Source organism: Diadema antillarum, unplaced genomic scaffold, assembly GCF_040938485.1.
Source record: "Diadema antillarum isolate AM-2024a unplaced genomic scaffold, OU_Dant_1.0 seq00001547_RagTag, whole genome shotgun sequence".
NCBI lineage: Eukaryota > Metazoa > Echinodermata > Echinoidea > Diadematoida > Diadematidae > Diadema > Diadema antillarum.
Window position 1 is genome coordinate 93,518 of NW_027272276.1, and position 13,420 is coordinate 106,937.

The window sequence follows — 13,420 nt, forward strand, 5'->3', positions numbered from 1 at the left end:
GCACATGTAATAGTCTCCCGTATCCGGCCAAATCCCTTATCCGGATGAGCCCCGGTCCCGACTTGTCCGGATACGAGAGGTTCAACTGTATATTTTTTTGCATTTAAACCTGGACTTCGACCCTTAACCTTTGACCTTTTGGCTGGAAATTTCCCAGAGAATCTCCATTAGGTAATACATGTATATATTAAGTTTTAAAACTAATAATGCAAGCTTTTTTGCATATACTAGTATATGAGGGAAATAGTAAAATTTTGAGGAGTTGACCTTGACCTTTGACCCCTGGCTATTGACCCATGATCCCTACATTCCCTAGATAATCCCTGCCAGTCAGTACATGCGTATGTACCAAGTTCCATGAAGATATATTGAACCATTAGCGAGAAAAGTGATTATAACATTTCCACCTAACCTTTGACCTTTTGACCTTTGACCTTATGACATGAAACTCCCTCTGGAGAATCTTTAAGAAGGAGTACATGTTTACTCTAAGTTTCAAGAATATAAATTTGGGCATGGCATAGATATAGGGGAAATAACATTTCTAGCATTTGACCTTGACCTTTTGACCTTTGACCTCATACCAATGTCACTAAAATTTATTCAACTAACTGCCCCATCATACATCATCCTTGGACCAAGTTTGGTGAAAGCTGCTTCATCCAGTTTTGAGTTATCACGTAAACAGATAAATTTTAGGATTTGACCTTGATCTTTGACCTTTGACCTCTGTCCGATTTCACTAAAAAACTAATCAAGTAATTGTCTCATCATACATCATCCTCGGACAAAGTTTGGTGAAATTTGCTCGATCCAGTCTTGAGTTATCGCGTAAACGGATACAATTTCATGATTTGACCTTGACCTTTGACCTTTGGCCTTAGGCCGATTTCACCCAAAATCTAGTCGAGTAACTGCCCTATCATGCTTTATACATGGACCAATTTTGGTAAAATTCTAGTCAATATTACTCAAGTTATCGCGTAAACGAATGCGGACGTACGTACGTACAGACGTACGTACGGACGGACGGACGGACAACCCGAAAACACAATGCCTCCAGCACCACTTCGTGGCGGAGGCATTAATAAAAAAAAAGGTGTCTTACATATCACTACTTCGAGTCACATGTGTACCAATTTTTCTTTTTTCAAATTGCTTCACAGCTGGATGATTGTATCTGCTTTCTCCTGACTTGGGGCTGTAATGTGCTGCGACCATGGCAACATCCTTTCTGCTGCTCTTGAAAATAAGTCTAGCAAAATTTTACAACACAATCATCACATGTGCCAAATTTCTTATAAGAATCACCTTTTACCAAGTTCAACAAAAGTACCACATGTGATTTTAATCATTAAAAACTAACGAAGTTCCGTAAGTAAGGCTTTTTCTGATTTGGGGGCATACACATTGAATGCCGTCAAAACACAAATTTCTTAACTTGTTGAAATAGAGGAAACAAACTGGCTTTTTTTTTAAAAGAGTATCATATGAAGTATGTTAGTATAGAAAGATTTCAATCACACCTTTCAAACAATCCTGCAGACTCCAGCAATACATGTATTCTGCTAGAAAGACTCATTCTCACATAATATTAGGAAGCAGTCTAAATAACTGGAGCATACTCATATGAATATCTATGGAAGCCAGGGTAGTTTCCAAGGTAGAATCTATTTTATGTACCACACATGACTTCAGTGTTGGTCTCATGCCAATATCACCCTTGATACTCACGATAATCCCTTTGCAACACTCAAGACATAAATGACCACAGAATTTATACTACCAACTATGATTTCAACTAATTCTTGACCAGATTAATTTGTACAGCACTTCAGTTCATTCCATTCTTTTCCCATAGGCCAGGGTAAGGAACACAACTTGCGTCTTGCATCACTCTTCTTTTCTGTTACCAAAAAGTGTGGGTTAGAGTCTCATGTTAAATTCATATCAATTTAACTTGCTGACACCTAATTCAAACTCTCCACCATGTCACAGTTTATCTGAGTACTGAACCACTGGCTACAAACTTGATGTGGTCTCTACTCCTCTCATGACTTAACTTTCAACACAGGTCCCTTGGACCAGGGAGGTGGGAAGAGACATCCCACCTCACTGCTTGGACACTCTTTGCTACTGGATTCTGACTGGTCTCGATCTAGGGGCAGCATTTGGGCCATTCTGTGTGCAAGAAAGGCATATAGTTCTGATTCTTTATTCTTGCTCATGCAAACTATTACAAAATACAGGGTGTGAGAGACAGAGGAAGTACATCTTATAACACCAAAATATTAAATGAAAACAAAACTGAAAAAAATAATAACATAAAAACAAACAAAAAACAAAAAAAGGCATGCAACTATTTTTTCATGGAATGTACTAATCACAACAGTCGCTGGAAACATCCCAAATCATTAACATATGAATACTTGGCAAGTTCAATCAATCGTTTTTTTAAATGTCTTCCAAATGTTCTATGTACTAACACCTTGCAGTGGTGCAACCTGGCAATCAGCTCCATGTTGTCCCCTATTATGACATCACAATATGCTTACACCTTTATCATTAAACTTTTGGTAGTTTGACATGTGATCTGTCTACTCAGAGAACACAAGATTTACAGTTTCATGTTGGTAACATACTGAAGGTTTGAGCATGACAAGTTTTATTGCTATTTTCTTTCCTCTTCTTGTTGTAAAACACCTGAGGGGTGCTGTAAACCCACTTCCCTGCTTCTCAGGACAACTAAAACTAACTGTCAGGCAAGTGAAGCAAAGGGATACATGTCTGTTAACCCTTTAAAGATGGACTGGTTTGCTATAACACACATTTTCCTTAGACACCTGCCTGAGTTTTAATACTCAGGACTACTCTTTAACAGGCTAAATGCAGACGGCCCTTGCCTGAATGCCCATCTGGTCAAGTGCATGAAATAAACATACTTTTTTAATGCCCTGCATGTTGTGATAGCTGTCACACTCAACAAACAAAGCTTTACACCAAAGTTAAAGCCAATGAACAACAAAGTGGTGCCTTTAGGAACTGAAACGAAAATGAATATACCAGTTACAAGTATTTTTTTTAATTCTAACTGAAGTGTTGTTTTCAAATTTATAAATGGAGAGTAAGAGCACTAACAATGATTCACTGTCAGTACCAACAACTCTGTCAGTGCACATAGGTTGAAGGACACTATGCACTTCACATACTATCTGTATCACACAATGTGTTACTGTATGCATGCAGAAAGTAGAGTTGCAGTCAACATCATTGCTTCAAAAAAGAGCAATGGTGTTCACATACCTACATTACATATAGCTTGAGATTTGTTCATTGCACAACAGTCTGACATCTATGTTTACATTGGATGGATTTCTCTGTGTCCACATATGATTAAGACTTGAATGAACCATTAAACTGACAATTAGTACACAATTCAATGAACAGGTTTATCTAATGTTACATTACTTGCATATAAACATCAAAAATACATTCCAATAGGAAAAATGATATTTTCATCTTTACCCTGTGGTTACTTGCAATTCAGAAGAAGGAAAACGAGAAAAATCATGACCTTTTGATGAATTATTGTCCAATCAAAAGCCTATCCTTTTAACGTACCTTCCCCTGCTCTGCTTATCCCTTTAGCATACTTTCGAAAGTCTCTAATACACATTTCCTGAAACACTCAAATGCCTTTATCATACTCAGTATCAAATCCTAAATTCTGAATTCAATCTAATCTCCCATTTACACTGCTGTCAAAATATAGAACCTCCTTGAACTGTTTCCCAAAACCCTTTAAAAAAAAATAAAGAAAAGTCTCTCCTCTGAGATGTGAATTTTCTTGAATTTGTCTTCCTCTAGAAATGAAATCTATAAGATTGAAACTGATGATCTGTAATTTATCCAACATGTCGGAAAATGGGAACCACAGGACTCAAGCCTGTCAACTACAGCTTTCCGGGCAGGGACACAACCCCAAGGCTATCCCTGGTTGCCAGCAGTGACACAATTGATTTGGAACAAATACCCAAGCTTCGAAAACCAGGGATAGCCTGGTGGTAGTGTCACTGCCCAGAAAGCAGATGGCAGGTTCGAACTATAGATCATTAGTTGCAATCTTACAACTTTCATTTGAAGAGGGAGACAAATTGAAGAAAATGCACACCTGAACCTTCACCCCTCTGATTAATATTCTTTTACTTTCAATCTCTCGTCTGTTACTATGCTCTAGCCAACCACCAAAAGCAGGCCCCGGCTGGCTCCGTTTTTGTTTTTGTTTTTTTGTTTTTTGTTTTTTTTTTGGTTTTTTTTTTTTTTTTTTTTTTTTTGGGGGGGGGGGGGTAATCAAGTTATCCTCTGATAAATGGCATGTAACTTTCAATACATGTTAGATTATCGCAAAAGTGTATGCGCACAAAAATGTGTGACTAGAGCAGTGTTTATCAACAGCAGTCAGTCATGACAGCTGGTGTGTTTACGTTAACGGATAATGACCTTCAGTGATTAACTTCCGGACTGGCAAAAAAAAAAAAATTGCTTCTTAAAACCTGCGGCGTTTAAATCCAGCTGAGGCTCTTTGTGGCTGCTATAGCAGGCTGGGAAACCAAACCCTGTAGATGGTTTCAGAATAAGATTGGATTTCCTTTTCAGTATTCTGTCTGTTCATACTGAGCTAAAAGCCTGCTCAAGGCTGTTTGAGGAAGCCTCAGAACTTGGTTGTTTTTTTTTTGTTTTTTTTTTGCTTAGTATAAGTGGGGTAAAAAAAAAAAATCAAACCCCTCATCCCTATTGTGTTTTAGATTGTATTTATTAATATTAAAGAAGAGGCTCTTTGAAAGGTTAATTTCATACTATCTTACAAATCTACTCTTCAACATGAAGTAGTGTTTCCATAGTCACAAGATTTTGAAATTGCATAGAAAGAGTAATTTTGTGGTAGCCTTCCTGGCTATGCCCAAAAGTGGAATTTACAAGACCATTGGCATTAAAGGAATAAATTTAATTGAAGTATTTTTATTTTTTTCACAGAGATAATGAGAATATCTAATATTTTCATTTATTCCTACAATAAAATTTCTAGTGACACTTTTTCTCATGTCAACAGTACAATGTACCATCCATTCAGACTAATTTCTTGCATTACAGTTACTCTACAATTGACCATCTCAAAGTACTCAAGGTAACCAGATATCAATCATGATGATGGTCATGAAGCTCTGATTGGTGAAATCTACAACCCAACAGGACAACAGCCAACTGAAGCCCTTAGGCTCAATGCAGATGTAAAAGACCACAGTGGGCCAAGGTCTGCTAATACCCCCCCCCCCCCCAAAAAAAAAAAGAAAAAAAAAAGAGGAAACTATGGTGGGCTCATAACAAAGACAGCACGCAGAGGCTAATAGCTTCATGTCACACCTTTTTTTCCTCACAAAATTAATGAGGAAAATATCTGGTATGGGACATAAGATATTGAAATGAACTAACTTGCTGGGTAGAATGTTAATGTGACAGTGATCACTCAGACTGGAAAGTCACATATCATTTTATTTTGATATTAAATGAAAAACAATTCCTGCAGCTCACTTTCTTGCCTCTATGTTCCTTGCTTTGCTTTTCCTGTCAGTGTAAATTGGAGCCAAAGAGTCTACATCATACTGCTGAAAGCCCACTTAGCAATTGTTCAAATAGCTTTCCAATGACACTCTTATCCTGCTCATCTCTGGACACAAAAGGTGTTGTCCAGCTTTTTATTGATGATGTCAGCAAGACGAGGCGGCTCCATTCAGGGTGTGAAAAGACAGGTTGAACATGGCTCCCCAGCGACTGAAGATGGCCTTCTCTGTAATAAAACGATGCCCACCCAAGTATCGTGTGTCCTCATGACTTTTGTAGTAGTCACACTCCGTGGGATTGTCCCCATGTCTGGAAATAGTGGTAACGGATTTTGGAGTCTGTATTTCGCCTGAAAGAGAGGTCAAAATGAATGTAATGGAAAAATATGTTGTGGAAAAGGTATTCAAATGGGTTTTAAAAAAAATCTGCAGATACTTACCTCAAGAGAAATGTGAGAGGAAATGTGACATTGACTCTGAAGGTAATTTATTACTGACACATATCCTGCATTGAAGGTGAAAAATATTTGGTTGCATTGAAAAGTACAGTATCAACAATACACAGTCATAAAATCAAACTCTGATTGCCGACCTGTCTGCAAGCACATGAACGAAACAGATATCAAGTTCATGCATCAGTGATTACACAACTTAGATGTCTAAAATCATTCCAAAAAAAAAAAAAAACTCTTAAAAAAAAGGACAGGTGGTCTTCATGTGTACACTCAAAAGCTCAGTAATGCAGATGAGTCAATGAGGCAATGAGACATTTATAAAGTATCTACAATACATGTTTGTTGTTAAGATGAAATTCTGGTGACATGCATGAGTATTGAAAGGATTGGTTACAGATAAATTTGATTTTAAAACAGGTTTTGCTCTAGATTCCTGATCCAGAGGATATAATAGACTTGAACGAAATCAAGCTGGAGACATGGCAGACAGAGCATACACAAGAAACCTGACTGGATGGCACCTGGCTGCTCAATCCAAAGAATACTCTATAACAGTGATTGCGGGTAGAGTTTAGAAAAAAGAGGCTATTGGCTATCAATAAACCTTTTAACATCCCCCCCCCCCCCCCCCCCTCCGGCTTTTCAATCTACAAAAATAGCCCGGCCTAGTAAGCATTAAAAACAGTGAAGCCATCTTTCGTTATATCTTGTTCTGCTCTTGTTTTAAAATTCAAATCTTACTCACTGGCAGTAATTCTCATCCACGATGCCATACATGTGAACCTCTTCACACATATCCAGTGCAGCCAGGATGGTATACCAGCCTGTTGACAGCCAGGTATTGGTATCATACCTGAAGAAATACAAAAGACAAAGGGAAATAAAGAGTTGTAAAAAGGTGCCACTCTACTTTTTCTCTGAAAGTGTCTGATTTTCTTGTGTCATGGGAGGAGATACAATTCAGCAATAAGAAGGATTATGGTTGGGGTTAGAAACTGAGCACAAAAAGTGCATCCAATTTTAATTGTTCATGTATCACAAAAAAAAAATGAATAATTACAACTGATGTTACTTGCATTGAAGAAACAAGAAAACAGAAAAAAAATGCTGGCATGAGTAAAAACATGTCAAGTTTGCACAATGTCAAATGAATTCAAAGCTCCGAGTTGTTCATCGTCTTCATTATTTGCACCATTTGTACAGTTCAGAATTCAAATCAGATTTTGTAGACTTTGGCATGCCTCAACCCGTTGAGGACGGTTTGATTATGCTACAACACGCATTTTCCATTGACGCTTGCCCGAGTATACTCGGACTCGTCCTCAACGGGTTAAAAAGTTCCTTGGGTATAGAGAAAAACTGAGTAAAAAAAAAAACAAGCAAACAGCAATGAGTAATGTCAATGTACTAGTCCAACTGACAGCTGCCCCCCCCCCCCCCCCCCCCCCCCCCCCCATCCCTTCACCAACTTACAGGTGTTGTAAGCCACTAGCTGCTTGTGAGGCCACCAAGGTACAATATATACAATGTACAGTGAGATATGAGTGCATTCTGCTAGCAGTTGCTGTGCCAAGTGTCACTGAGCATCAACCAACATAGCAATGCTGGCTCATTCCATTGCAATTTGGGGTGAAGATCAAGGTACAGGTACTTTTTTGTAGTTAGACATGTTTATAAATACATAAATATACCATCACATTTTTTCATTTTTCTGGTGATAATTTATAGATGACATACTGTTCATTGCAATATCTCATGTGATTACACTGACCTTCAAATATAGCACAATAATCAACACTATTTTTTAAAAATGCATGTAAAAGTTAAAGGAACTTTTCAAAAATCAAACTGTTAATCCAACTGGGTTTGCTGATGAAGTGGAAAGAATATAAGTTAGACACATTGCTCATCACATTTAATTAATTTTTGTTCATAATTTATTCACCTGTGAGTATTCTAAAGTCATGTTAGCTCATATCTTTTTTCTTGTTTTTTTTCCCCCCTCTTTTTGAACACAATTACTCCATGGACATTTCTCCCAAGACATAGGGTTCCACGGTATCAGGAACTGAAAGCCCATTCCACACACTTTACTACTGTCATATGCACAGACACTGCTGCTAACAAATAAGAACCCTTGGCTTTGAGCCATGACATGTTTCTGCAAGGCCTTAGCAGAGGGCAGTTGTTATTTATTTGGAGGGGTTTGATGCATGCACCACACACTATACAACTGATGTGACTCACATCATGTGAGACAGTTCCTTGGTTTAACATTGCATTCCAATTATGAACTGAATGAGAATAAACCCTTACAAGGCTGCAGCATTGTGTATGAACATCAAAGTACATGAGCAGCGGAAATCTGGGTCAAATGAGACAAGTACTATGAAAGCTACATGCTGGATGACAATTTATATGACCAATCTGTATGTAGTATGAGAATACAGTGTAGCTTCTGTGAAGGGAAAGAGAAAATATGAAAGTAAACCTACACAACAATAATATCTACAACTTATTGATATACATATTGAAGAATATCAGAGGCACTATACAAATTATGCTATGAGTACAATCACTTGCTCACTAGGGCTATATGGACAAACTGTATAAAGGATATTATAATGGTTGGAAGTTGGGCAATCAAATACTGATATGTACAATATGAAGATGGCTACAGTATACAAACCTTCCGATACAATATTCTTTGAGTTAAAATGCCGTCATAATGGGGGGGGGACTTTTGCTGACAAGTTCTTTCATCAAATTTTTCTTTTTTTTTCTGAATTCTGTCTCTCTTTGTGTAAATAATTTGTTTTTATTCTTCACAGAAACCAAATATAGAAGACATGTACACCAAACAAAATTATATTCAACTATTTGGTATTACACCTGGAAATGTATTCTTCTAGAGATTGTGAACTAAATACCTTGTTTCTGCATTTGACAGGGCTGTCATTCCCCTTAAAACCAAATAAGCAAATTGTCACAAACATTTGAAGAGTTCCATTTATACAAAATACATTGCAAGTGCCATTTTTAAACATTCTAAAAATAAGTTTCATCATCACATTAATAAAACAAATCAAACCTTTCCTTTGATACCTCATCTATTACATAACACAGAATATGCTTACAGTTATGATTGGAGTATTCTATATTTCCTTATTTTGGTGGCTTTAAGCAGTTTTTTTCTCTCACAAAAAGTACACAAGAATGGAGTTAACTTGTCTGGGAATGAGACACTTCAACCACAAAGGGAACCTGAAGCTACAAGATTTCATATAGTGCTGTTCCTATCATTCTAATTTGATAGTATAAGCAGCTCCTAATTAGAAGACATTCAAATTCTTCCTTTCTGAGGCAGAATCAGTGCAAGATGACATGCAGGTACTCTGACATTGTGTTCATAAAACTATGAAACCAAAAGAAATGTACAAACTACAGTTTGATCACTGTGGCTAGTTATTTTCTTCAAATTTGGTATGTGCTTGTAAATATCCCGAGCCCGGCCTCACTTGCACGGCCGAGCCTCGCAATTTTGTCCGTTTACACTGCTGGGCTCGGCCGTGCTTTTTAATTCAAACCTTTCAATATTTTGTCGTAGTGGCGCTCTGCTTGTAAACAAATGCAATTTGGTATTGTCTGGTTTTCAGACCCTTTGCCAAATGAATTCCGTGGCGACGAAGTCGCCGTTCGGGCAAAGGCCTTTGCCGAAGGAAAGAATCCTTTGCAGGACAAAACCACCTTAAACTATACTAGTTTTCGACGTTGAGAGGTTTAATATCCTGAATATCAAAAGATACAGGCAGAGGGTTTGGAAGCCAGACTAAAATTGGCCGCGCAATTGGCCGCGCATTTGGCCCAGTTTGCGTTTACACCAAGAAAAGGCCGGGCTCGGCCGCGGCCGAGACCACCTCCAGAGCGAGGCCAAATGCGAGGCCAATTTTGGCCTCATATTTGGCCTTTTGCGCATTTACACTGAAGCGGGGCTGGGCACGGCCGCGGCCAAGCCGTGGCCGAGCCTCGCACTGTACCTCAAACCTCCTTGATTTGGCATTGTCTCCATGCCCTAAAGTATATTTCATGTTGTTGTTGTTGTTGCTGTTGTTGTTGTTGTTGTTGTTGTTGTTGTTGTTGTTGTTGTTGTTGTTGTTGTTGTTGTTGTTGTTGTTGTTGTTGGTTGTTGTTGGGTTGTTGTTGGGGTTTTTTGTTTTTTTTGGGGGGGGGGCTCAACTTCAAGCCTGAGTCAAGCAATACACTGCCATCTCCACATACCATTGTAATTTCATGCCAAGAGTACTCCCTACTGGTACAAGTATCTTTAAAACTTACTTGTTCTTGCCAGTCTCCATCTCAAAGATGCGATCTGACTGCTTTTCTCCAACCTCGTCCAGGGAGTAGAAATCCACCTCTGGGAAGGAGTCCACCATGATCTCAGCTTTCTCCAGAGCCCACTTATGGTTTGGTTCATTGAGACCAAAAAACAAGATTTTCTCTGGTTTGCTCTGATAGTTAGCTGGGCTGAGTAAGTCCTCAGAGTCTGCATTGACTGGCTCAGTAGACATGTGGCAAACAATTCGTACTGTGGTGCGCTGACCAACATCTTCCTCAAAGCCTTCTGTTGGCGAGTTGTTCATGCGGATGACACAGGGCATGCTGTCTATCTCTTTGCCTCTCTTACTACCTAGCATATGACCAGAGCTAGATATCACTGCACATTTTTTGCATTTCTGTGTAAGTGACTGGAGAAAAGAAAGAGGGACACACAGAGATTAAAGAATTAAGATCCACATCAACAGCTAACATTCAGTACTTAAGAGACAATTATTTTAATTCACAATACTATTAGTTATGATTGGAAACCAGAGTAACAGAGGTTATATTGTTGGTAAGTATAGGCAAATATTATTATGATGTTTGTTTCCTGTGAATATGAATTGCATGTTTGCCAGCCATAAGGCTGCTTTGCCGTATATGCCACATCCCAGTTTGAAGGGAGGAAGGGGAGGATTTCATGCCAATCAAAACATTCACCACTTTGCAGAATTTTGATAAGAAACTCTATTTGTATTTCTGCATGTTTGTGGATAAACATGTGTATACATGTATTTTTTTACAGGTATAAACCAAATGACAAAATTTCCACAGTGGGATTTTGAATAATGATTGAGCATGTAATATGAAGAATAATCAGCATGTTAAATATCAAATAAGAGAACAAAACACATTTGGAAAAGATCATGCCTGTTTGTGTTTTCATTCACATATGCGGCTTGTTGTACAATAGCCGGTGACGATGTCATGCATGAGATAGCGCTAGTGTATGATGTATGCAGGACAGGTTACTATACTGTAAAACATGATATATTCACGACATGAAATTTTCACAAATTGGAGCCGACGGCCTTTTTCATAGCATGAAATTTTAGCGAATTGTCACTGGCGTTCAATGCATATAGTGTAGACAAGAACTTTCATGTGCATTTTAATTTCGCGAATCTTGGCGCTCGCGAAATTAAAATGCACACGAACATTCCTCGTTTTACAGTATCTGACTGTCGAGCTCACAACTTACAAAGAGTAGGCTTAGAACAAATTCCTCCTTTTCTTCATAGCTTTATAGAGTAAGTTCCAACTTTGGACCATCCTAACCCATTCAAATAATTGTAATAAAAAGAGAGTGTGGGGGATGCAGTTTCATAGAAAAGGTTGAAAAGAGGACTTAAAGCTTCTATTAAAAGGGTCAGTCAGGTGTGCCATGCAGGCCAATCAATGAGAACGTTCTACACCATGTATTTCCCAGTGAAAGCAGCCCCTCGGCACACCTGTCATAGTCCACAAAATAGATATCATTTTGATTTTAGTTTTGTTTTAAGCCACCATATTCTGACAGTAGGGGAAAAAAAAATATTACTCTCCCATGTAAGACAAACTTTAAAATATGGGTGGGTTAATGAATTACATAATTTGGTCGATTACACAGAATCCAAATCTCTAACTTTTGGGGGGTTTTGAGCTAGGTGGTCACATACATGTCTTGCAATCACAGCTACTTTACACAAATCCAATTTGTTTGCACTGAACTCTGCATTTAAGACTTGTTTAATCTCTTTTAAATTGGTATGAAAACAACAGCCATTAGTGGCTGATTGAAAAATAAATAAATAAATAAAAAGTCACTTGACTGCAGAACATAGCACTGTCTGTAAAACTGAACTCATTGACATTAGGGAGCTGCTCATTGGCACAAAGCATAGTCTCATACATTACTCTGTGTGTTGGTGAAAACACCCATTCCACATCACAGAGACCCTTAACCCTTTGAGGAAGGTTTGAATTTGCTACAACAAGCATTTCCCATAGACGCTTGCCCGAATATACCCGGGATTCAGCAGTCTCCAAGACCAGATAATTGATATAGTGTCCATGAGGAATGGCTCCAAAAAAAAATAATGATAATTATAAAAGATCATTGAGAGACCACAAAGTAAACTTAGAAAGATTTCTCAGAGATCTCTGTGGGACCTTGAAGATTGCCAAACGTTCAATGAGAGACCAACATTCAGACTATTGAGAGATCACTGAAAGATCATCTGACATACTTTCTGAGACCTTTGAGAGATTAATGAAAATCTCTGGTCTTTCAGAGGTCTTGCATTACATAACTTGTATGTGGAATAGCCTGGGTTGGAAACACCAAAATTTGGTTGTGGTTTAAAGGGATAGTACAGTATTGGTGGAGATGAAAATTGGGCTTTTAATTTTTTGCGAGATACCAAGAAAATACTTATGATATAGTACAGAGCATATCATTTTCAGAGGAATTCAGAGTTTATTTGATCAAAATCGGGTTTGGAATGATCCAATGAAACATCCAAAAACAAAGTAAAACAAAGCAATCGTAACAAAGTGTGGGTCCCACACTTTAGTAGAATTGCTCTTTTTTGGATATCTCAGCCATTTCAAAACCAATTTTCATCAAATAAACGTTGAATTCCTCATAGAATCAAATGCTCTTTCATATTTCAGAAGAGGTGTCTCATCATCTCACACAAAAAAAAATGTTATAAACCTGAAATTAGGTCTCAACCAAAACTTTACGATCCCTTTAACTCTTTATGTGCCACGTTCGCACGTCCGACTCAGTCAACAGCGTGTCAATTTTGCATACTGTGCTTAAACGCACAAACCCACCAAAACCAATCGATAAATCCACCAAATGCCGCAGTACAATGAAAGTGTATCGCGCACTTTTATTCCTCTCACATAAAGCTTGCATTTTATTTGGTTATTGATTATCAAGCGGTACTCCCTATTAAATTTGCGTGTAAATTCTAAGCTTCT

The 13,420-nt window shown here is 38.1% G+C and overlaps 1 pseudogene; it reads right to left on the reverse strand.

The window, feature by feature from the left end:
- Window positions 1-5,650: 5,650 nt before the first annotated feature.
- Window positions 5,651-13,420, reverse strand: part of LOC139710593 (alpha-N-acetylgalactosaminide alpha-2,6-sialyltransferase 3-like) — a 28,734-nt pseudogene continuing 20,964 nt past the window's right edge.